We start from the raw sequence: 22216 nt of genomic DNA, 5'->3' as shown, positions 1-22216 counted from the left end.
TCAAGTGGAAGAATGGGTTCTGCAGATTTTCTTTTTTTTTTTTACCCTAAACCAATCAATCATTCAATCGATAGTATTTTTGAGGGCTTATTATGTGCAGAGCCCTGTACTGAGTATTAGTAGACATGATTCTTTGCTCTCTAGGAGCCTATTATGTAATAAGCAGGTGGAATGGGGTGTGAGAGTCACTTCATATCTCTGTGCCTCAGTTACCTCATATGTAAAACGGGGATTAGGACTGTGAGCCCCCTGTGGGACATGGACTGTGTCCAACCTGATTAGCTTGTATCTGCCCCAGTGCTTAGTACAGTACCTGACATAAAGTTAAGCGCTTAACAAATACCATTAAAAAAAGAGAGAGAGACCGACACTGAAACAAGTAAAGCAGCGAGCGACACTGAGAAGCAGCGTGGCTCAGTGGAAAGAGCATGGGCTTTGGAGTCAGAGGTCAATGGGTTCGAATCCCGACTCCGCCACGTCTGCTGTGTGACCTTGGGCAAGTCACTTAACTTCTCTGAGCCTTAGTTACCTCATCTGTAAAATGAGGATTAAGACTGTGAGCCCCCCGTGGGACAACTTGATCACCTTGTATCCCCCCCAGCGCTTAGAACAGTGCTGTGCACATAGTAAGCGCTTAACAAATGCCATTATTATTATTAAAGCTAGGAGGAAGCAATAGACTAGAAAGATATGTACCTAACTGCTCTCGTTGTGGTTAGGGGGAGGTGGGGGAGATAAGTTTTTCAGTGGAAAGAGCCAGGTCTTGGGAATCAGATATAGTGGGTTCTCCATTTATCAGCTGTGTGACTTTGGACAAGTCACTTAACTTCTCCGGGCTTCAGTTCCTTCATCTGTAAAATGGGGATTAAGACTGTTAGCCCCACGTGGGACAACCTGATCACCTTGTATCCCCCCCCAGCGCTTAGAACAGTGCTTGACATATAGTAAGTGCTTAACAAATGCCATTATTATTATTATTATTAACTGAAGTGGCATTTGGGGGAGATATAGAGTGCTGACCTTGCTGACCTCCCAGCCTCCCGTCTCTCCCCAATTCAGTCCATATTTCACTTTGCTGCCCGGCTCATTTTTCAACAAAAGCCTTGAAAAACTCCAGGGGTTGCCCATCCACCTCCATATCAAACAAAAACTCCAAGGCATTGGCTTTAAAGCCTTCATCACCTTCCCGCCTCCTGCCTCAGCTCGCTTCTCTCCTACAGCCCAGCACACTTCCCACCTTTAATGCTCACCTTCTCACCATGCTTTCAGCTCGCCTGTGTCACAGCTGACCCCTAGCCCACATCCTGCCTCTGGCTTGGTACGCCCTCCCTCCTCAAATTGCACTCCCTCTCTTCAAAGCCTTATTGAAGGCAAATCTCCTCCAAGAGGCCTTCCCAGACTAAGTCCCACTTTTCCTCATCTCCCACTCCCTTCTGCATCACCCTGACTTGCTTCCTTTGTTCTTCCCCCCTCCCAGCCCCGCAGCACGTATGTGCCTATCCGTAACTTTATAACTTTATTTGTATCCGTGTCAGTCTCCCCCATTCTAGACTGTAAGCTCGTTGAGAGCAGGGAATGTCACTGTTTATTGTTGTGTTATCGTTTCCAAAGCGCTTAGTATAGGGCCCTGTACACAGTAAGCACTCAATAAATATGATTGAATGAAGGAAAGAGATGAGAACAGTGCTCTGCACATAGTAAGTGCTTAATAAATGCCATTATTATTATTATGAGAAATTAATCGGGAAGGCCTCCTGGAAGAGATGTGATTTCCGCAGAGCTCTGATGATGCAGAAAGTCGTAGTGAGAACAGAGTGGGACTTTCAGGTAGGAAGGAGAGGGTGAGCAAGGAGTCAGTGACATGAAAGCTGGACAACGAGGCTTGAGAGGAGCAAAGAGTGAAAATTCAGTTGTAATGGGAGAATGGCTAAAACTGTTGTCTGTTGCCTAATTGTACCTTCCAAGCGTTCAGTACTGTGCTGTGCACATGGTAAGCGCTCAATAAATATGATTGAATGAATGAATCGGAGGGAGTGAGCTGATGGAGTGCTCAAATCAATCAAGTTGGTAGGCATGTTCCCTCCCTACAAGGAGCATACAGTCTAAAGCATCCTGAGACTGTTTGATCAGTGATCAGATGTTTCTGCTTGAAGCAGAAAATAATGTGTAAACGATTCAGAAAGACGGGGAGATACATGCAACGTGATCCTCATTTTAGGGCTACCAATCCCTCCACTCTATCTTGATTTCTCAATGATCTTTGCTACACTCTTCCTTCTCTCTTCTCTTCAAAACTCCTACCTCAGCAAATTCCCTGGCACTAAAACCCTCAGAGCGGCTAGGTCACTAGCCTTTTCTATTATTAAGTTAAACAGCCTCCCCTCCTCCTTCGCAGGCCCTCCCCCTGCATTTATTAGCGATGCAGCTATGCAGGTCGGAGACTTTGCTACTTGCCTTTCCTCCGACCCTTTCTGGGGTTCCTACCAAATTTGCTTGGAAATAAATCCGTGGGTCTGAAGACATTCTGAATCTATTTGCAAAGTAGCCTTATATGTTTATTCCCAATCTTAGGGAAAATGAGAAAAGTCAGGTCAATGTCAATGTAGCTTTTAATTACCATCCCTTGTTTTTAATCACTAATGTATTACTAACTGCTACTTATTAATCACGTGTTCAGGTACAGGACTGGAACAGGAGATTCTGACTCAAATGTCTGGCTACTTATTCCTATCATCCGTCAGGAGTGGGAAGGCGCAAGATTACTCAGTGTTCTCAAAGCTGAGTTCCCCAGCTTCCCCGCATCGATGGGAGTTATGAGAGTCATGTCCTGAAGCACATGGATTGCTTTCAATTACTGTAGATTGGCACAAGTTCATCTTACCCTTTGTACTCGAATATTTGGCCTTTTGTTTTGAACATTATCTGACCGATTTTTCTTTGCTTTCATTTACGGAGACAACTGACAGTGCCCAGATGGAGGAAGAGAATACTCACTGACCGCTCTTCTCCAGAACGCGGCCGGGACTAAAACGGGAACTGGAACACAGAGCAAGTGAAACGGCTATGTGACTACCTCAGGTTGGCTCCCTTTCCGTCAGGTGCTGAGCCGAGGTGAAGTACCGCGTTGCCTCCAGAGTTGAAAGCAGAAGGAGTGGCAAGTTCAAGGTAAGGCTGTTTTCATGTCTTCTCTTTTCTACCCTTTGTCCTCCTGCTCCTTGGTGTACCATCTGTCCTTTACTCCCTGACCTTCTTCTCATCTTCTCTGTCTGGCTCAACATTGAGTAGTCCACAGGCAGATGAATTGGGTCCTGCCCAGGGGATGCTGGCACGATAGTCGGGTTGGCCAGGGCTGATCCTTCAGTCAATCGATCAGTAGAATTTATTATGCCAACTGTGTGCGGAACACTACGAAGCGCTTCAGAGATGACAACAGAGGTCAGACATGCATGGAGTTTACAATACAGCAGGAGGGAAGGACACAAAATAATTACAAAGAGGAAGATAAAAAGAGAATGCTAAGGTGGTACATGGATGAATGCGGGCTTAAATAAAGAAGTGCTATACTGTGAGTGCAAGAGCGTGAAAGTGGCTCGAAAGTTCTGAGGTGACAGTTGGGTGCTATACTGTTAATTGTGAGGGCAAGAATGTAGAAGTGGCTCAAAAGTTCTGAGGTGATAGTTGGGAAGCGTATGGCTTAGGAGAAAGAAAAATGAATTAGGAAAGACCCCCTGAAGGAGGTGGGGTTTTGGAAGGGCTTTGCAAATGTGGGGAGATGTGACCTGGAAGATCTGAAGGTGGAGAGAGTTCAAAGCAGGAAGAGCGTGAGAAGGGGCCGGAGGTGGGGAGGGTTGAGAATGAAGCATGGTGGTCTTCAGAGGAATGAAGAATGCGAGTGTAGTGGGAGAAGAAACTGAATAAATAAGAGCGAGCCGCTGGAGCGTTTTTAAAGCCAACATTCAGAAGTTTCTGCATGATGTGGAAAGGAACGGGTGACCACTGGAGGTTTATGAAGGAATGGGGTGGCATGTAAAGAATGATGCTTTAGAAAAATGTTCTGGGCAGCAGAATGAACTATAGGCTAGAGAGAAGAGAGGCGGCTGGAGAGAGAGAAAAAACAGACACAGTAGTCTAGTCAGGATATATAAACCAGCAATTTTGAGATTTTCCTAGGGCAGGTCTAGGTGAGAAGCATCGTGGCTCAGCGGAAAGAGCCCGGGCTTTGGAGTCAGAGGTCATGGGTTCAAATCCCGGCTCTGCCACTTGTCAGCCGTGTGACTTTGGGCAAGTCACTTCACTTCTCTGGGCCTCAGTTACCTCATCTGTAAAATGGGGATTAAGACTGTGAGCCCCACGTGGGACAACCTGATCACCTTGTATCCCCCCAGCGCTTAGAACAGTGCTTTGCACATAGTAAGTGCTTAATAAATGTCATCATCATAATAATAATTATTATAAGGATCAATTAGGTCCAGTCCAAGGCATTGTGGGCCAGTTTACGATCCGTCTGACTGTCAACTCCTTGAGGTCAGGGATCTTTTGTAGTCTCCCAGGAGCTTAGAGTGGTGTTCTGTCCAGAGTAAGCAGTCAATAAATGCTATTTATTTCTAGACTGATTGATTGGTACTTCTCCAGAGAGGGCCTGAATCTCCGGGAGGGCCCTGAGCCATCTGATGCTTCTCGGACTTGACCTGGATATGGTCTGAAATAGGGTGGTCCTCCCGCCCTCCCTCTCCCGGTCACCTTCCTCCGAGTAGACATGCATTCCCGGTGCCGGTCCAGAAACAACCTGTCCTCTAAAGAGTTTGAGGGCACGATGGCCCTTCTGTTTGCCTTGCCTGCCTGTCTACCCTTGCTGTAGGTCACACTGACCCATAATGCCGGTCATAGACTGTGGAATCCACAGACATGCTACAGTAAATATTTAATCTGCTTTATTTTTGGGTAAATCCTTTGATATTGAGAAACGGTCTCCCTGGTGAGATACAGTGTAAACAAGAAATTATACTGAAAATAGTCTGCTTCATCATTACAAAGATTACTTTATCCCCAGATGAAATACTTATAACTCGGAGATTGCACACAAACATGAGGCCTCCAAGTTTCATTTGGCTCTTTCCTCCTGGCCATCATGAAATACTGGCTATGGCTACCAGGGAAGCAGCGTGGTTTAGTGGAAAGAGCACGGGCTTGGGAGTCAGAGGATGTGGGTTCTAATCCTGGCTCCACCACTTGCCTGCTGTGTGATCTTGGGCAAGCCACTCAACTCCTCTGTGCCTCAGTTACCTCATCTGTAAAACGGGGAATAAAACTGTGAGCCCCACATGGGACAACCTGATTGCCTTGTATCTATTTTACCGCTTAGAACAGTGCTTGGCACCTAGTAAGTGCTTAACAAATGCCATAATGATAATTATTATTATTACAACTCCGACATTATACACAAACATGAGTCCACCAAGCTTTTCCTCTGAATCTTTCCTCCTGGCTATCATGGCCCCAATCACTTGGCTCCCCTTTTCGAGACAGAGACAGACAGAGATCTTGACTCCCTCAATTCTCTTAAGATTTCTATACTTTGATTTGGGGGAACAGTTCCAGGACGAGGGTGTGGCAGCTGGGACGATCTGCTAAAGGCGCCTAGCCCGGGGGGGTAGCAGTCATCCTTGACAATGACTTTGTTTGCCTTTGCAGTTCATTAGTCTTTGTGAACTACCCATTAACCCTTGTAAGAAATGCCCAGGTAGCACCAACTAAGGGCGTTAACACAATGCGCCCTGGGTGGGCGGGGAGCCGGAGTCAGAAGGTGTGGCCCTAAATTGAAACCAAGGTCTTAACTGATAGTCATGATAGTGGTTAAACGCTCACTAGGAGCCAAACGCTGTTCTAAATAAAGCACAGATAGTTGCTTCGATAAGGTGTTCCATTCATTTTATTTACAGACCAGTGAGGGTCAGGGTCCCCCAGCCCTTGGCTACATATCTGTAAATTCTGTTTTAGAGCCTGTCTCCCCAGCTAGACTGTAAATTGCTGAGGGCAGGGGTCATTCTAGACTGTGAGCCCACTGTTGGGTAGGGACCGTCTCTATATGTTGCCAACTTGTACTTCCCAAGCGCTTAGTACAGTGCTGTGCACCCAGTAAGCGCTCAATAAATATGATTGAATATCTTAGCACAGTGCTCGCTATGCAGTGAGCACTCAGTAAATACCATTAATACTGTGCTCTTGCACAAAGTAAACACTTCATAAATACTAGCAAATTTCTCACTGGATGTTTCTGTTTGACCCACATTATCCGTTTATGTTTAATCAATTGAGCGCTATGTGCCGAGCACTGTACTAAGCTCTTAGATGAGCACAGTACAAAAGAATTAGCAGACGCGTTCCCTGTCTATAATGAGATTACAGTCTACAGGGGTGTTATCATCATCATCATCATCAATCGTATTTATTGAGCGCTTACTGTGTGCAGAGCACTGTACTAAGCGCTTGGGAAGTACAAATCGGCAACATATAGAGACAGTCCCTACCCAACAGTGGGCTCACAGTCTAAAAGGGGGAGACAGAGAACAAAACCGAACATACTAACAAAATAAAATAAATAGAATAGATATGTACAAGTAAAATAAATGAGTAATAAATATGTACAAACAAGAAATATGTACAAACGACAAGTAGGGTGCAAAATAGGTTAACTCGGTGTAAATCGGCCGCAGGGTTCTTGTACCCAGGGTGGTGACACAGATAGGAAAAATGACTCGGAGACATGAGTTCAGATAGAGCAGCAAAGAAGGAAAGTGGCTACCTGCCCGTCACCTCCCGGGAGAGGTACGAGTGACAAGCAGGCCCGATCCCAATATCATTTTGCCTTTTATTGAGTTACAGCAACATGGGGGTGGGGCATTTGGAAATTTCTGGAATTCAATTGGGACCGGCAGGGTGTTATGAATTCTCTTTGTTCTCCGTTCCTATGGCCTTGTGCAAGATGTTGTTATTTGCCCTATGGCCTTGCATAGATAGGTCTTTAAATTCTCATTAATAGGGAGGTAAATTCTCCTTAACAGGGAGGTAAATTCTCATTAATAGGGAGGTAAATTCTCGTTATCTTCGGATGGGTGTTCCTTGGTGGCCTTGAAGGCATCTTTTGCAGACTTGTTTTCTCCGCCTGCCCAAATGGAGGGTTACTTTCAGCCTACACAAAATGGAGTCAGTTGTGTCAAGTCCACTAGTGGACAACAAGGGGGGGAGACAGACATTAATATGAATGAAACCTTAATGTGAATAAAGTCAAGGGGAGGCGGTAAAAACTGGGGTGCAGAAATACCTAGATTTGTTCATTTTAGGCCCAAAGCCATGCAAAGTTACTTACGTAAGAATCCAGAGGTCGGGAACAAGGTTTTCTTTATAAAAAGCACAGTCCAGTGTGGGTTGTGGAGGGGAATGTGTCTGTTTACTGTCTCAAGCGCTTAGTACAGCATTCTGCACACAGTAAGTGCTCATGAAAAGCAGCGTGGCTTAGTGGATAAAGCATGGGCCTGAAAGTCAAAAGGTCATGTTTTTCATCCCGGCTCTGCCACTTGTCTGCTGTGTGACCTTGGGCAAGTCACTTTACTTCCCTGGGCCTCAGTTACCTCATCAGTAAAATGGGGATTGAGATTGTGGCCTCGTGAGGGACAGGGACTGCATCTAATTCGATTTGCTTGTATCCATCCCAGTGCCTAGTACAGTTCCTGGCACACTGTAAATGCTTAACAAAGCCTGTAGTTATTATTAGTCTTATGATAATAATAATAATGTTGGTATTTGTTAAGTGCTTACTATGTGCCAAGCACTGTTCTAAGCGCTGGGGTAGATATAAGGTAGTCACGTTGTCCCATGTGGGGCTCACAGTCTTCATCCCCATCTGACAGATGAGGTCACTGAGGCCCAGGGAAGTGAAGTGACTTGCCCAAGGTCACACAGCTAAGTGGGTAAATTCACGACCTCTGACTCCCAAGCCCGTGCTCTTTCCATGTGTAGAAGCAGCGTGGCTCAGTGGAAAGAGCTTGGGCTTGGGAGTCAGAGGTCATGGGTTCTAATCCTGCCTCTGCCACACGCCTGCTGTGTGACCTTGGGTGAGTCACTTCACTTCTCTGGGCCTCAGTTCTCTCATCTGTCAAATGGGGATGAAGACTGTGACCCCTATGTGGGATAGCCTGTTGACCTTTTATCTACCCCAGCGCTTAGGACAGTGCTTTGCGCATAGTAAGCGCTTAACAAATACAATCATTTTTATTGTTATAGCGAAGTAGCGTGGTAGAGCGGAAAGAACACAGGCTTGGGAGTCAGAGGTCATGGGTTCTAATCCCGCCTCTGCCACTCGCCTGCTGTGTGACCTTGGGTGAGTCACTTCACTTCTCTGGGCCTCAGTTCTCCCATCTGTCAAATGGGGATGAAGACTGTGAGCCCTATGTGGGATAGCCTGTTGACCTTTTATCTACCCCAGCGCTTAGGACAGTGCTTCGCGCATAGTAAGCGCTTAACAAATACAATCATTTTTATTATTATAGCGAAGTAGCGTGGTAGAGCGGAAAGAACACGGGCTTGGGAGCCTGGGGTCGTGGGTTCTAATCCCACCTCTGCCACTCACCTGCTGTGTGACCTTGAGTGAGTCACTTCACTTCTCTGGGCCTCAGTCCTCTCATCTGTCAAATGGGGATGGAGACTGTGGGCCATATGTGGGATAGCCTGTTGACCTTTTATCTACCCCAGCGCTTAGGACAGTGCTTTGCACATAGTAAGCGCTTAAATACAATCATTTTTATTATTATAGCAAAGTAGCGTGGCAGAGCGGAAAGAACAGGGGCTTGGGAGTCAGAGGTCGTGGGTTCTAATCCCGCCTCTGCCACTCGCCTGCTCTGTGTCCTTGGTTGGGTCACTTCTCTGGGCCTCAGTTCTCTCATCTGTCAAATGGGGATGAAGACTGTGAGCCGTATGTGGGATAGCCTGTTGACCTTTTATCTACCCCAGCGCTTAGGACAGTGCTTTGCGCATCATAAGTGCTTAACAAATACAATCATTTTTATTATTATAGCGAAGTAGCATGGCAGAGCGGAAAGAACAGGGGCTTGGGAGTCAGAGGACGTGGGTTCTAATCCAGCTCCTCCATTTGCCTGCTGTGTGACCTTGGGGGAGTCACTTCACTTCTCTGGGCCTCAGTTCTCTCATCTGTCAAATGGGGATGAAGACTGTGAGCCCTATGTGGGATAGCCTGTTGACCTTTTATCTACCCCAGCGCTTAGGACAGTGCTTCGCGCATCGTAAGTGCTTAATACAATCAATCAATCGCATTTATTGAGCACTTACTGTGTGCAGAGCACTGTACTAAGCGCTTGGGAAGTACAAGTTGGCAACATATAGAGACAGCCCCTACCCAACAGTGGGCTCACAGTCTAAAAGACAATCAGTTTTATTATTATAGCGAAGTAGCGTGGCAGAGCGGAAAGAACACGGGCTTGGGAGTCAGAGGATGTGGGTTCTAATCCAGCTCCTCCATTTGCCTGCTGTGTGACCTTGGGCGAGTCACTTCACTTCTGTGGGCCTCAGTTCCCTCATCTGTCCCATGGGGATGAAGACCGGGAGCCCCACGGGGGACTATCCTCCCCCCAGCGCTTAGAACGGTGCTTGGCACATAGTAAGTGCTTAATGGATGCCATTATTATTATTATTATTACTAATAATTATTAGATCACGCTGCTTCTTATAAATAGGGGTGACTGTGGGGTCCCTCGTCGACGGCCCTCAACGAGGCGAAGCACGAGGCTGAGGCGCGCCCTGCCCGCGCATGCGCGCCCCGCCCCCGCCGCGGACACGCATGCGCGCTCCGCCTCCAGCCCCCAAGTCTCGTCGGCCTCCGGCGCCGGCGTTTGAAAATCGCGCGCGAGTTGAGCGGCCGGGCGAGGGGGCGGGGCTCCGGTGGAGCGAGCCTGTGACGTGTCCCGGCGGAGGCCCCGCCCCCCGCGCCTGCCCCCTCTGTCTCTCTCTCCCTCTCTCCCTGGCCGGTGGGGCTTACATGGCGGCCGCTGCGGCAGAGCGGGAGCCCGGAGACGCCGCCGCCGCCGGAGCCCGGAGCCCGGAGCCCGCCCCGGGGCTGCCCCGCAGGCCCCGCAGTCCCTCGATGAGCCGGAGGAGCCCTGTGAGTCGCTCGCTGCGGGGGCCGCCGGGTGTGTGTGTGTGTGTGGACGGACGGAGGCGGGCCCGGCGGCGGCCACCGGCCCCCCTCACCCCATTGTGTGTATGTGTGTGTGTGTGTGTGAGTGAGTGAGTGAGAGCGCCGCCGACAAAGGCGCTTTTGTTCGGTCTCCGGCTCCTTCTGCCTGTGCCCCGGTTTCTAGTCCCCCCGGGTCCCCCGGTTTCTAGTCCCCCCGGGTCCCCCGGCTTCTAGTCTCCCCGCGTCTCCCGGTTTCTAGCCCCCCCCCCCGATCCCCCGGTTTCCAGCCCCCCCGGGGCCCTCCAGTTCCCTGCCCCCCGGTTTCCAGTTCCCCCCGGGGCCTCCGGTTTCCAGCCCCCCCGGGGCCTCCCGGTTTCCAGCTCCCCCCGGGGCCCCCCGGTTTCTAGTCCCCCCGGGGCCCCCCGGTTTCCAGTCCCCCCGAGCCTCCCGGTTTCCAGCTCCCCCCGGGGCCTCCCGGTTTCCAGCTCCCCCCGGGGCCTCCCGGTTTCCAGCTCCCCCCGAGCCTCCCGGTTTCCAAGTCCCCCCGGGCTTCCCGGTTTCCAATCAATCAATCATATTTATTGAGCGCTTACTGTGTGCAGAGCACTGTACTAAGCGCTTGGGAAGTACAAGTTGGCAACATATAGAGACGGTCCCTACCCAACAGTGGGCTCACAGCCCCCCGCCGGCCCCCCCCCCGGCTTCTCAATCAATCAATCGTATTTATTGAGCGCTTACTGTGTGCAGAGCACTGTACTAAGCGCTTGGGCAGTCCAAGTTGGCCACATCTCCCCGGCTTCTCCTGGGACCGCGCCGGCCGGTGGCCCAGGGATCCGGGGGACGGGACATTGCCTCGGGATTGCCACGTTACTGGGCCGCCCCGAAGCCTCCGTTGACGGTGGGCCCCAGTTTAGTAAGCGAGCGAATCACTGGGGGTGTGTGTGTGTGTGTGTGTGTGTGTGTGTGTGTGTGTGTGTGTGTGTTCAATCGTATTTATTGAGCGCTTACTGTGTGCAGAGCACTGTACTAACCGCTTGTGTTGGGGGGCGGTTGAGCGCTTGCCCTGTGCCAACCACTCTAGTAATAACAATAATACCGATGATAGTATTGGTTAAGTGCTTACTGTATGCCAAGTAATAATAATAATGATGATGCTATTGGTTAAGCGCTTCCTATACGTCAAGTAGTAACGATGATGGTATTGGTTAAGCGCTTACTATATGCCAAGTAGTAATGATGATGGTATTGGTTAAGGGCTTACTATATGCCCAGTAATAATAATAATAATAATGGTATTGGTTAAGGGCTTATATATGCCTAGTAATAATAATGGTATTGGTTAAGGGCTTATATATGCCAAATAATAATAATAATGATGATGATGGTATTGGTTAAGCGCTTACTATATGCCAAATAATAATAATGATGATGATGATGGTATTGGTTAAGCGCTTGCTATACGTCAAGTAGTGATGATGATGGTATTGGTTAAGCGCTTACTATATGCCAAGTAATAATGATGATGGTATTGGTTAAGGGCTTACTATATGCCTAGTAATAATAATAATAATAATGGTATTGGTTAAGGGCTTATATATGCCTAGTAATAATAATAATAATGGTATTGGTTAAGGGCTTATATATGCCAAATAATAATAATCATGATGATGATGATGATGATGGTGGTATTGGTTAAGCACTTACTATATGCCAAGTAATAATAATGATGATGATGATGGTATTGGTTAAGCGCTTGCTATACGTCCAGTAGTAATGATGATGGTATTGGTTAAGCGCTTACTATATATGCCTAGTAATAATGATGATCATCAATCGTATTGAGCGCTTACTGTGTGCAGAGCACTGTACTAAGCGCTTGGGAAGTACAAGTTGGCAACATATAGAGACAGTCCCTACCCAATAGTGGGCTCACAGTCTAAAAGGGGCTCACAGTCTAAAAGATGATGATGGTATTGGTTAAGCACTTACTATATGCCAAATAATGATAATAGTAATAATAATGGTATTGGTTAAGGGCTTATATATGCCAAGTAATAATAATAATAATAATAATGATGATGATGATGATGGTATTGGTTAAGCACTTACTATACAAGTAGTCATGATGATGGTATTGGCTAAGCGCTTACTATATGCTAAGTAATAATAATGGTATTGGTTAAGGGCTTATATATGCCAAGTAATGATAATAATAATAATAATGATGGTGATGGTATTGGTTAAGCACTTACTGTATACCAAGTAATAATAATGGTGATGATGGTATTGGTTAAGCACCTACTATATGCCAAGTAGTAATAATAATGATGATGATGGTATTGGTTAAGCGCTTACTATATGCCAAGTAATAATAATAATGGTGATGATGATGATGATGGTATTGGTTAAGCACTTACTATATGGCAAGTAATAATAATAATGGTGATGGTATTGGTTAAGCGCTTACTATATGGCAAGTAATAATAATAATGGTGATGATGGTATTGGTTAAGCACTTGCTATATGCCAAGTAATAATAATAATGATGATGGTATTGGTTAAGCGCTTACTATATGCCAAGTAGTAATAATAATAATAATAATAATAATGATGATGATGATGGTATTGGTTAAGTGCTTACTATATGCCAAGTAATAATAATAATGATGATGATGATGGTTTTGGTTAAGCGCTTACTATATGCCAAGTAGTAATAATAATATGATGATGGTATTGGTTAAGTGCTTACTATATGCCAAGTAATAATAACGATGATGGTATTGGTTAAGCGCTTACTAGATGCCAAGTAATAATAATGATGATGATGGTATTGGTTAAGCGCTTACTAGATGCCAAGTAATAATAATAATAAGGATGATGATGATGGTGGTATTGGTTAAGTGCATACTGTATACCAAGTAATAATAATAATAATGATGATGATGGTATTGGTTAAGTGCATACTATATGCCAAGTAATGATACTAATGATAATGATGATGGTTAAGCGCTTACTGTATGCCAAGTAATGATGATGATGATAATAATAATAATAATAATAATGGTTAAGCGCTTACCATATGCCAAATAATAATAATAATGATGGTATTAGTTAAGCAGTTACTGTGTGCCAAGCACCATTCTAAGCGCTGGGGTAGATACAAGGTAATCAGGTTATCCCACGTGGGGCTCCCATTCTAAATCCCCATTTCACAGATGAGGTAACTGAGGCACAGGGAAGTTAAGCGACGTGCCTAAGGTCACACAGCTGCTAAGTGGCAGAGCTGGGATCAGAACCTACGACCTCTGACTCCCAAGCCCGGGCTCTTTCCCACTAAGCCATGCCCCGGGGCGGATACGTGGTAATCGGGTTGTCCCACGTGGGGCTCACTGTCTTTATCCCCATTTTACAGATGAGGTAACTGAGGCGCAGAGAACTGAAGTGGCTTGCCCAAGGTCACCCAGGAGACAGTGGCGGAGCCGGGATTAGAACCCATGTCCTCTGATTCCCGAGCCCGTGCTGTTGCCACTAAGATACGCCGCTTCTCTACTCTACTAAGCGCTGGGGTAGAGGCAAGATAAATGGTCTCAGACACCATTCATTCATTCAATCGTATTTATTGAGCGCTTTCTGTAAGCAGAGCACTGTACTAAGCGCTTGGGAAGTACAAATTATCCCCTCATTTGATTACAGGGGTGGAAATGCACTCTTTTCGTTTATTATGTATGTTTAGGTGAGGGTGGGGTGGGAGTTTAAAAGTATAAAAAAAGAAACGCCTCACTAATGCAGCACTGTCAATTCAGTTAGATTTCAGCTCTCTTTTTGAACATAGCGAGGGTACGCTGGAATTAGGTTTGGGCCTGCTACTCTTAAAGATTCACGGTACTGAGAAGTTAAGTATAGTTGTATCATACCCTGTTCCCTCCTTTTTCAGGGGCAGAGAGGTACGACGGTAGCGTGATTTATTTGTTTCCACCCCACAGTGGAAACAAATTGCCGTGGCCATAAACATGTTTTCATTTTTAGTGTGAACTTTTGAAAGCGTAAAAAACCGCGATTTCTCAGGGCAGCCAGAGTTCATTTGGACGAGACCCAATTAGAAGGTGAGGGGAGGTGGAGAGACTGATGAATTGGACGAGGAAGCATTAAATCAGACCTCTTCAGAGGTGACTCGACCTCTCTCATCCCTCCTCCTCTTACCTCTGTTACTGTCAGATTCTGAGCTGGGTTGTATCTTTGTTCTCTAGAGAATGTTACAATATTCACAGATAACTCTTTCCCAAATGGGAACGGCGACCCGTTGGAGATAATTCCGACCATAAGGTCAGAAGATTGGCTAGACTAAGACAAAAAGCTTGTTAGTGGTTAAACTCCCTTAGAAGAGTTGAGATGACTGTATCTCTGGAAGTGAAAAAAGTGCCTTTTAGACTTGAAATTGAGAGAGGAAAAACTTGAAAGAATTCTGCTCTGAGCCAGAAATACAACTTGCAGTCTTGGGAAACTTGTGAATTTGCATAGTGTTACTGTATTCTCGTCTCATTTTCATCATCCCTGCAAGATTTAAAAAAAGGACTGATGATTGCAATGCGCTAGGAGAAATGCCAGAACGCACGCCTGTGCCAAACTTAAGCCGGACAGATTTTGTCATCTAGATACTATCAGGAAATCCCCTCTCTTCTCTCCCCCCAACCCCCCTAGAAGACTAGAGGAACACTTTACCGAAAGGTTATTTTGGGGATTAGATATTTTACAGAAAAGGGTGTTGAGGGACGAAAGTTAGACCTTGGAGGTTTTAAGATTGTTCTCCAATTGAATGAAATATTTTAGATTTTCTTCTATTGTCTTGTGGGAAAAAAACCTAAACAATGATATTCTCACTAAAAGGACTTGTGGGTTCTTTTTTTTTTTTTACATCTTCATTAATCTTTCCGAGAATTCACAAAGTGATCCAGTAGTAACATCTGACATGGGGTGCAGTTTTAATCATCAGGGCCCGAGTGGGAGGAAGCTTAGAAAAGCAGCAAGTTTTATAAGTTCCATGATGACTCACCCTGCCTACTGACTGCAACGTGGCTGTTTTAAAAAAAAATGAACACCGTAAATTGAGATTGATATAGTGGACGCCAACCATGTACTGAACACACAATGTTTTGTGTGTTTGGTATTGGTCCAAAAAAAATGCCGAGAAAAAGGTTAATTAAAAAAATCAGATCTGTAAGTTACATTTCTTCTATAAATAGTAAACACCCCTGGCTATTTAGTCGAGGGTGTGTGAAAATAAGATAGGAGCGTTACAGCGTGGCGGTTATTAAATACTGTGCTATAAATGCGAATGAAGAATTCGTTAAGGGAGATTTAATAAGGACGACGTGGAGTAACTTGCGTTGAAGCCAGTCCTTGCAGTGGATACTGTTTCAAGGGAGGGAGAGATAAGTTGCAGTTAATTTTGAAAGACTTTCTTCTTCAGAGAAGCGGCATGGCCTAGCGGAAAGAGCACAGACTCAGGAGTCAGAGGACCTGGGTTTCGATCCCGACTCCACTACTTGGCTGCTGTGTGTGGCCTTGGGCAAGTCACTTAACTTCTTCTATCCTGATAAGTATACTTTGCCAGAAGAATGCTCCCTAATTCTCTTCCAAATTCTATCGCATTGTGAGAAAACATGTTATGGAGGAACTGAGTTCATTTGTTCACTCAGCTTGCAGGATCTTTTTTGTAAATGGTATTTGTGAAGCGCTTACTAGGCACAGCTCTGCGGGCCGGGGTAGCCGCAAGATGATCAGGTTAGATGCAGTCCACGTCCCACTTGGGGTTCTCGGTCTTAATCCCCATTTTAATGTGGCGATAACGAAGGCATAGAGAAGGTAAGTGACTTGGTCAAGGTGATTCAGTGGACAAGTGGCGGAGCTAGGACTCCTGAGCCCCAGGGCGCTTTCCACTAGGTCACCGTGCTTGTCAGTACTTGAAGTAAATGCTTCTGAACGAACCAACAGCGGTGTGACGATAATCAAACAATAATATTGAGCATTTACAGTGTACAGAACACTTGTATTAACCGCTTGAGAGAGTAGTGTTGATAGACACAATCCCTGTCCACAAGGCGCTTACAGTCAATCAATCAATCAATCATATTTATTGAGCACTTACTGTGTGCAGAGCACTATACTAAGCACTTGGGAAGTACAAGTTGGCAACATATAGAGACAGTCCCTACCCAACAGTGGGCTCACAGTCTAAAAGGGGGAGACAGAGAACAAAACCAAACATACTAACAAAATAAAATAAATAGATATGTACAAGTTAAATAAATAGAGTAATAAATATGTACAAACATATATACATATATACAGGTGCTGTGGGGAAGGGAAGGAGGCAAGATGAGGGGGATGGAGAGGGGGACGAGGGGGAGAGGAAGGAAGGGGCTCAGTCTGGGAAGGCCTCCTGGAGGAGGTGAGCTCTCAGTAGGGCCTTGAAGGGAATAGGGCCTTGAAGGGAGAGTGGGAGAGAAAGGTATTAAATTACAGATAGGGGAAGCAGCAGTGTATAAAGATCTATCAGTGGTATTTGAGTGCTTAATGTGTGCAGAGAACTGTACTAAGCACTTTGTAGAGTACAACAGAGTTGGTAGACTCTTACAGTCTAGAGGATATATATATCCTATATATACACCTAGGAGGAAGTATATATATATACTGAATTTATATATATTAATAAATTCAGTGGGGGTGGGGTATTGAAGTACAGTCTAGAGGATATATATATATATATATATATATATAGGATATATGTGTGTATATATATATATACACACACACACACCTAGGATATGTATTTCATATAAATAAAAATTTATAAAATATATATATATCCTAGGTGTGTGTGTATATATATATATACACATATATCCTAGATATATGTGTATATATATACACACACCTAGGATATATGTGTGTGTATATATACACACACACACACCTAGGAGGAAGTACCTAGGATGTACAGACCCAAGTTTGCAGGTGACTTGGATGGGTGAACAGGGTGGGGAGGTGAGCGATTAATCAGGGAAGGCTCCTTGGAGGAGATGATGTTTGAAGGTGTGGAGGGTGGTGGTCTCAGCTATGAAGGTAAAGGAATTCCAGGAAGGCGGTAAGACGTGAGCCAGGGGTCCACGGGTGGGATTTGAAGCCCGATGAGTAGGTGGGCGTTAGAAAGAGTGAAGTGTGAAGACCGCCTTGTATAGGGAGAAGAGCGAGGGTAGATGGGGGGAATAATGAGATTCGTGTCCAAAAATTAGTTCTTGTATTGCTGTTGTGGGTATGTCATTGCCTTCAGACACTTTGTCGGGCCAGGAAATTCCCAGTCATTGGTGGATTCCGGTTGCCGTCTCCCCAGGGGTTCATAGATCTGCTTTACTCCTCGCCCTTCTTTCAAGGCCTGTGGACAGTAGTAGCAGGTTTGACCTCTGGAGCTTGCTCCTGCTCAGCTGGAGCCCTTAGAAATCTCCATGTTTGCATCTCCACTGGCAAGAATTCAAGACTCCTATCCTGGAATCCCCTCCTCTTCCAGGCCCCCAGCTGGTCCCGGAGGGGAGAAGGAGCTATTAATACAAGCCCCTGTATTCACAGGGCCCTTTTTTCTTTAACTTTTCCAAAGCGTTTTCACATCTGTGATCTCACTTCATCCTCGCCACAGCCCTGAGAGGTAGTGATTGCCCTGTCCCGTCTTAACGCTGTCAAGTCGTCTCCGATCCGTAGCGACTCCACGGATGCATCTCACCCGGAACGCCCCACCTCCATCTAGTCATTCTGGTAGTGGATCCTTGGAGTTTGGGGCACCCCCTCAATTTACAGATGAGGAAATGGGCGGCAGAGAGCGATCTTTAAGTGAGTTGTCTTCGGTCACACGCTAGGCCAGAGTCTCCGGGGAGAGTAGGCGAGCAGAAATGCAGCACGTTGCAAAGCACATGTAAGAGTTTTGTGGACAAAACTTAGTTATGGCCAGAGCGATCACAGCATTGTCACAACATTCTGGCTATTTTCAGGGCTCCCACTGAGCCTATCCTTCCCTAGATGGTTTTTTAATTAATTCTTCACTACTGATGGAATAGGCCCATTGGACAGTCCCTTACTGTTTCACCCATCCTTTCCCTCGGGGATCTGTGTACATGGCTCTGTATACACCTGCACAGACAGTGATCAATCAGTGGTATTTATTGAGCACTTTCTGGGTACTTACAAGGGAAGTAGCGTGGCTCAGTGGAGAGAGCCCGGGCTTTGGAGTCCGAGGTCATGGGTTCAAATCCCGGCTCCGCCAACTGTCAGCTGTGTGACTTTGGGCAAGTCACTTAACTTCTCTGTGCCTCAGTTACCGCAACTGTAAAATGGGGATTAAAGCTGTGAGCCCCCCGTGGGACAGCCTGATCACCTTGCAACCTCCCCACCGCTTAGAACAGTGCTTGGCACATAGTAAGCGCTTAACAAATACCATTATTATTATTACTACTAGCGCTCGGGATGTATGTTCAGGCATAGATGTCCACATATTCCTAGAAACAGGGGTGCCTATAATTATTGTGTTGAAGTGCTTACTGTGTGCTAAGCATCATCCTCGGTGCTGGGTTACGTACAGGATAATCAAGTTGGAGATGATCTCTGTCCCATATGGGGCTCACAGGCTAAGTAAGAGAGAGTAGGTTTTAATCCTCATTTTACAAGTGAGGAAACAGGCACGGAGAAGTGAAGCGACTTGCCCAGAGTCACACAACAATTAAGTGGCGGAAACAGGATTAGAACCCAGGTCCCCTGACCCCCAGGCACTTGGTGTTTCCACTAGGCCGTACTGCTTCTCTTGTTTGTCTGTTTGGGTCTGTTATGTTCTGACATTTTAGGATATCAGTTGTTGACTTTTGAAAGTAGTCTCTTCAGTTCTTTTGATATTCTAAGATATTTAACTTTTTTTCTTACAAGAGGTGATGTGGTAATGATAACTTAAACCCCTGAGCCTGATTGCATCCTAAAAGTACAATTCTTGGACATTTTTTCCAAATTTCACACCCAACTTTGAGTACTGTTTCTGATTTTCTTATTTTGTAAAGATGGAAAAGCCCTAAAAAAATGATCTTACTTTAATGTTACAAGGTGAAAATTGCCATTTTACAAAGGTGATACCCCTTTCTTGGCTCCTTCTGAGTTGCTTTTGGGCATTTGGTCTGTGCATACTTTTATGTGCATTTGGATTGTATCCACATTAAGAGTGTAATTTCCACAATTCAGTTGGGCACTCATAAATAGGAACTCTGTCAAAAATGTACACCTTTTGTTTGATAACCTCCCCCTCTCCATCCCCCCCATCTTACCTCCTTCCCTTCCCCACAGCACCTGTATATATATATATATATATATATATATATATATATATATATATATATATATATATATATATATATATATATATATATATATGTTTGTACATATTTATTTCTCTATTTATTTATTTATTTTACTTGTACATATCCATTCTATTTTATTTTCTTGGTATGTTTGGTTTTGCTCTCTGTCTCCCCCTTTTAGACTGTGAGCCCACTATTGGGTAGGGACTGTCTATATGTTGCCGACTTGTACTTCCCAAACGCTTAGTACAGCGCTCTGCACCCAGTAAGCGCTCAATAAATACGATTGATGATCCCACTCACAGGTCTCCTCTCTCCCCTTCTCCTCTCCGTATTTCCCAATATGCCTGGATGCTTATCTTCCTATCATTCAGTCATATTTATTGAGCGCTCACTGTGTGCAGAGCACCGTACCGAGCGCTGGGGAAGTACAAGTCGGCAACGTATAGAGACGGGCCCTACCCAACAAGGGGCTCACAGTCTAGAAGACCCACGTTCCCATCCTCTGATGCGTGTCCACCCACGTGGAGACCCATCCGCCTGCTGTTACACACTAAACCATCCTAACTGAAAACCTGGGTAGGCTGACCTTGAGGCCCAGTCCGTAAGCAGCCCAGGTGTGCTCACCCCCACTGACCCGAACCCCAGACTCGTCCGGTGGGACACCAGCGTCGACTGGCGTGGGAGGGAGGGGAAACCATCAAACACAGTTGCCCTCTTGGCTGCTGAAGAGCCAAGACTTGTACTTCCCAAGCGCTTAGTACAGTGCTCTGCACACAGTAAGCGCTCAATAAATACGAGTGAATGAATGAATGAAGGTAGTCCCAGAGAACTCCCAGGCTCTTCCGCGAATGTACCATCCTTTCTGTGCCAACTAGGCCTCACAGCCTCCTTGTTTCTCACCTTGCCAGCCTCCGCCCCGCTCCATTCACCTGGAGGCATTCAAGTGTCCACCTTCTCACACCTACATATTCAGCAGGCCAGTGCATCTGGCATCCCACATAGACACCACCCCCCTGTGTACTCCATCAGTCAATCAGTAGTATTTACTGAACACTTACTGCGTGCAGAGCACTGTGCTCAGCACTTAGGAGAGTCCAGTACAGCAGAGTTGGTAGTCACGTTCTCTGCCCTCAAGATATTAATAATAATTCTGGTATTTAAGAGCCGTGTGCCAGGCACTGTGCTAAGCGCTGAAGTGGATAGACTGTGAGCCTTCTAGACTGTGAGCCCCTTGTTGGGTAGGGCCCATCTCTATATGTTGCCGACTTGTACTTCCCCAGTGCTCAGTACAGTGCTCTGCACACAGTGAGCGCTCAATAAATATGATTGAATGATAGGAAGATAAGCATGCAGGCATATTGGGAAATATGGAGAGGAGAAGGGGAGAGAGGAGACCTGTGAGTGGGATCATCAATCGTATTTATTGAGTACAGTGCTCTGCACACAGTAAGCGCTCAATAAATACAATTGATTGATTGATACAAGCAAATCGGGTTGGGACGGTCCCTGCCCCACATGGGGCTCACAGTCTCAACCCGCATTTTACAGATGAGGTAACGGAGGCACAGAGAAGTGAGGTGACTTGCCCGAGATCGCACAACGGACAAGTGGCGGGGCTGAGATTAGAACCCATGACCTTCTGATTCCCAGGCCCATGCTCTATCCGCTAGTCCATGTTTACAGTCTCTCACGTGCTTGCCTTGTTGGCAGTCCCACACTCACAGGTCAATCCCCTGCCTGTCCTATATACATGTTTCAAGAAACCAAATGATGAAGAGAGATGAAAAAATGCTAAGTCAGTGCTAAAAAAAGTTAGAAAATACACTGCCGAAATGAGAAGGGAACACAGAGGACAGCCTACGAGGCATAAAGGAGGAGGGGAATTGAATCAGTGAGTCATTGAGTGGGTGAGTGGAAGGCAATATAAGGTGCCTAAAAATGGGTAGATAGATAATTGGAAATCTGTGATGGGAATCAGGGAATAGATGAAGGGATAGGTGTGCCAAGGTGGGTGGGAAAAGTGGGTAGATAAATTGGTAAGAGACAGAGAATGGGTCATCAGGAAACCAAGGGATTCACCCAAAGGGCCGCATTTAGGCCCATTCCTAAATCGGGGAGATGACAGGGATTGTAAAGAGTCGTTGGCAGGAGACAGTATACCTAAGCCATTCCAGGCAGGTAAAAGCTTTTGTGTTACAGGAGAACAGGGTGAATTTATCGAGGGACGTCTGCGTGCAGAGCATTTGCAGAATGCCTGCTGTCGAGGGGCTTAAGCCAGAGAATGAGGTCACTCGAGACCCTGCTCTCCGTCACCCCTCACCTCCATGCCAATTCTTCACGTTACTCCTCCGTCCAAAAGACAAAATCTCATGTTTCATCACCCATTGGTATACCACCCCTATCTTCAATGACGTTCTGAAATCACGTCTCCTCCCAAAGGCCTTCCCTGATTAATTTTCCTTCTCCCCAGGTCGTGTTCATGACTAATTTCCAGTTTTCACAGAATACATCTTCCCTCCTGCCCCCAACTAACACTTCAACACTTTTGTGCCACCTAAGCACCTCCGCTAGCCCTTATGTAATAATAATAATAATATGATGATGATGACATTTGTTAAGCGCCTACTATGTACCAAGCACA

At 45.9% G+C, this 22216-nt stretch overlaps 1 protein-coding gene across 2 annotated transcripts in view; it reads left to right on the top strand.

Annotated features, from left to right (window-relative positions):
- Positions 1-2915: 2915 nt before the first annotated feature.
- MAPK6 (mitogen-activated protein kinase 6) overlaps positions 2916-22216 on the top strand; it is a 39671-nt gene continuing 20370 nt past the window's right edge. Inside the window, exon 1 of one of the 2 annotated variants that reach the window (XM_038750096.1) lies at positions 2916-3165. The gene's annotated coding sequence lies outside the window, so the exon portion shown is untranslated. Of the gene's footprint in view, positions 3166-10067; positions 10172-22216 lie in introns of those variants that run through there. The other variant, XM_038750095.1, reaches the window with a different exon arrangement.

Source organism: Tachyglossus aculeatus, chromosome 8 (genome assembly GCF_015852505.1).
Source record: "Tachyglossus aculeatus isolate mTacAcu1 chromosome 8, mTacAcu1.pri, whole genome shotgun sequence".
Classification (NCBI taxonomy): domain Eukaryota; kingdom Metazoa; phylum Chordata; class Mammalia; order Monotremata; family Tachyglossidae; genus Tachyglossus; species Tachyglossus aculeatus.
The sequence above is the reverse complement of the archived record's forward strand: the minus strand, read 5'-3'. Positions and strand labels throughout refer to the sequence as shown.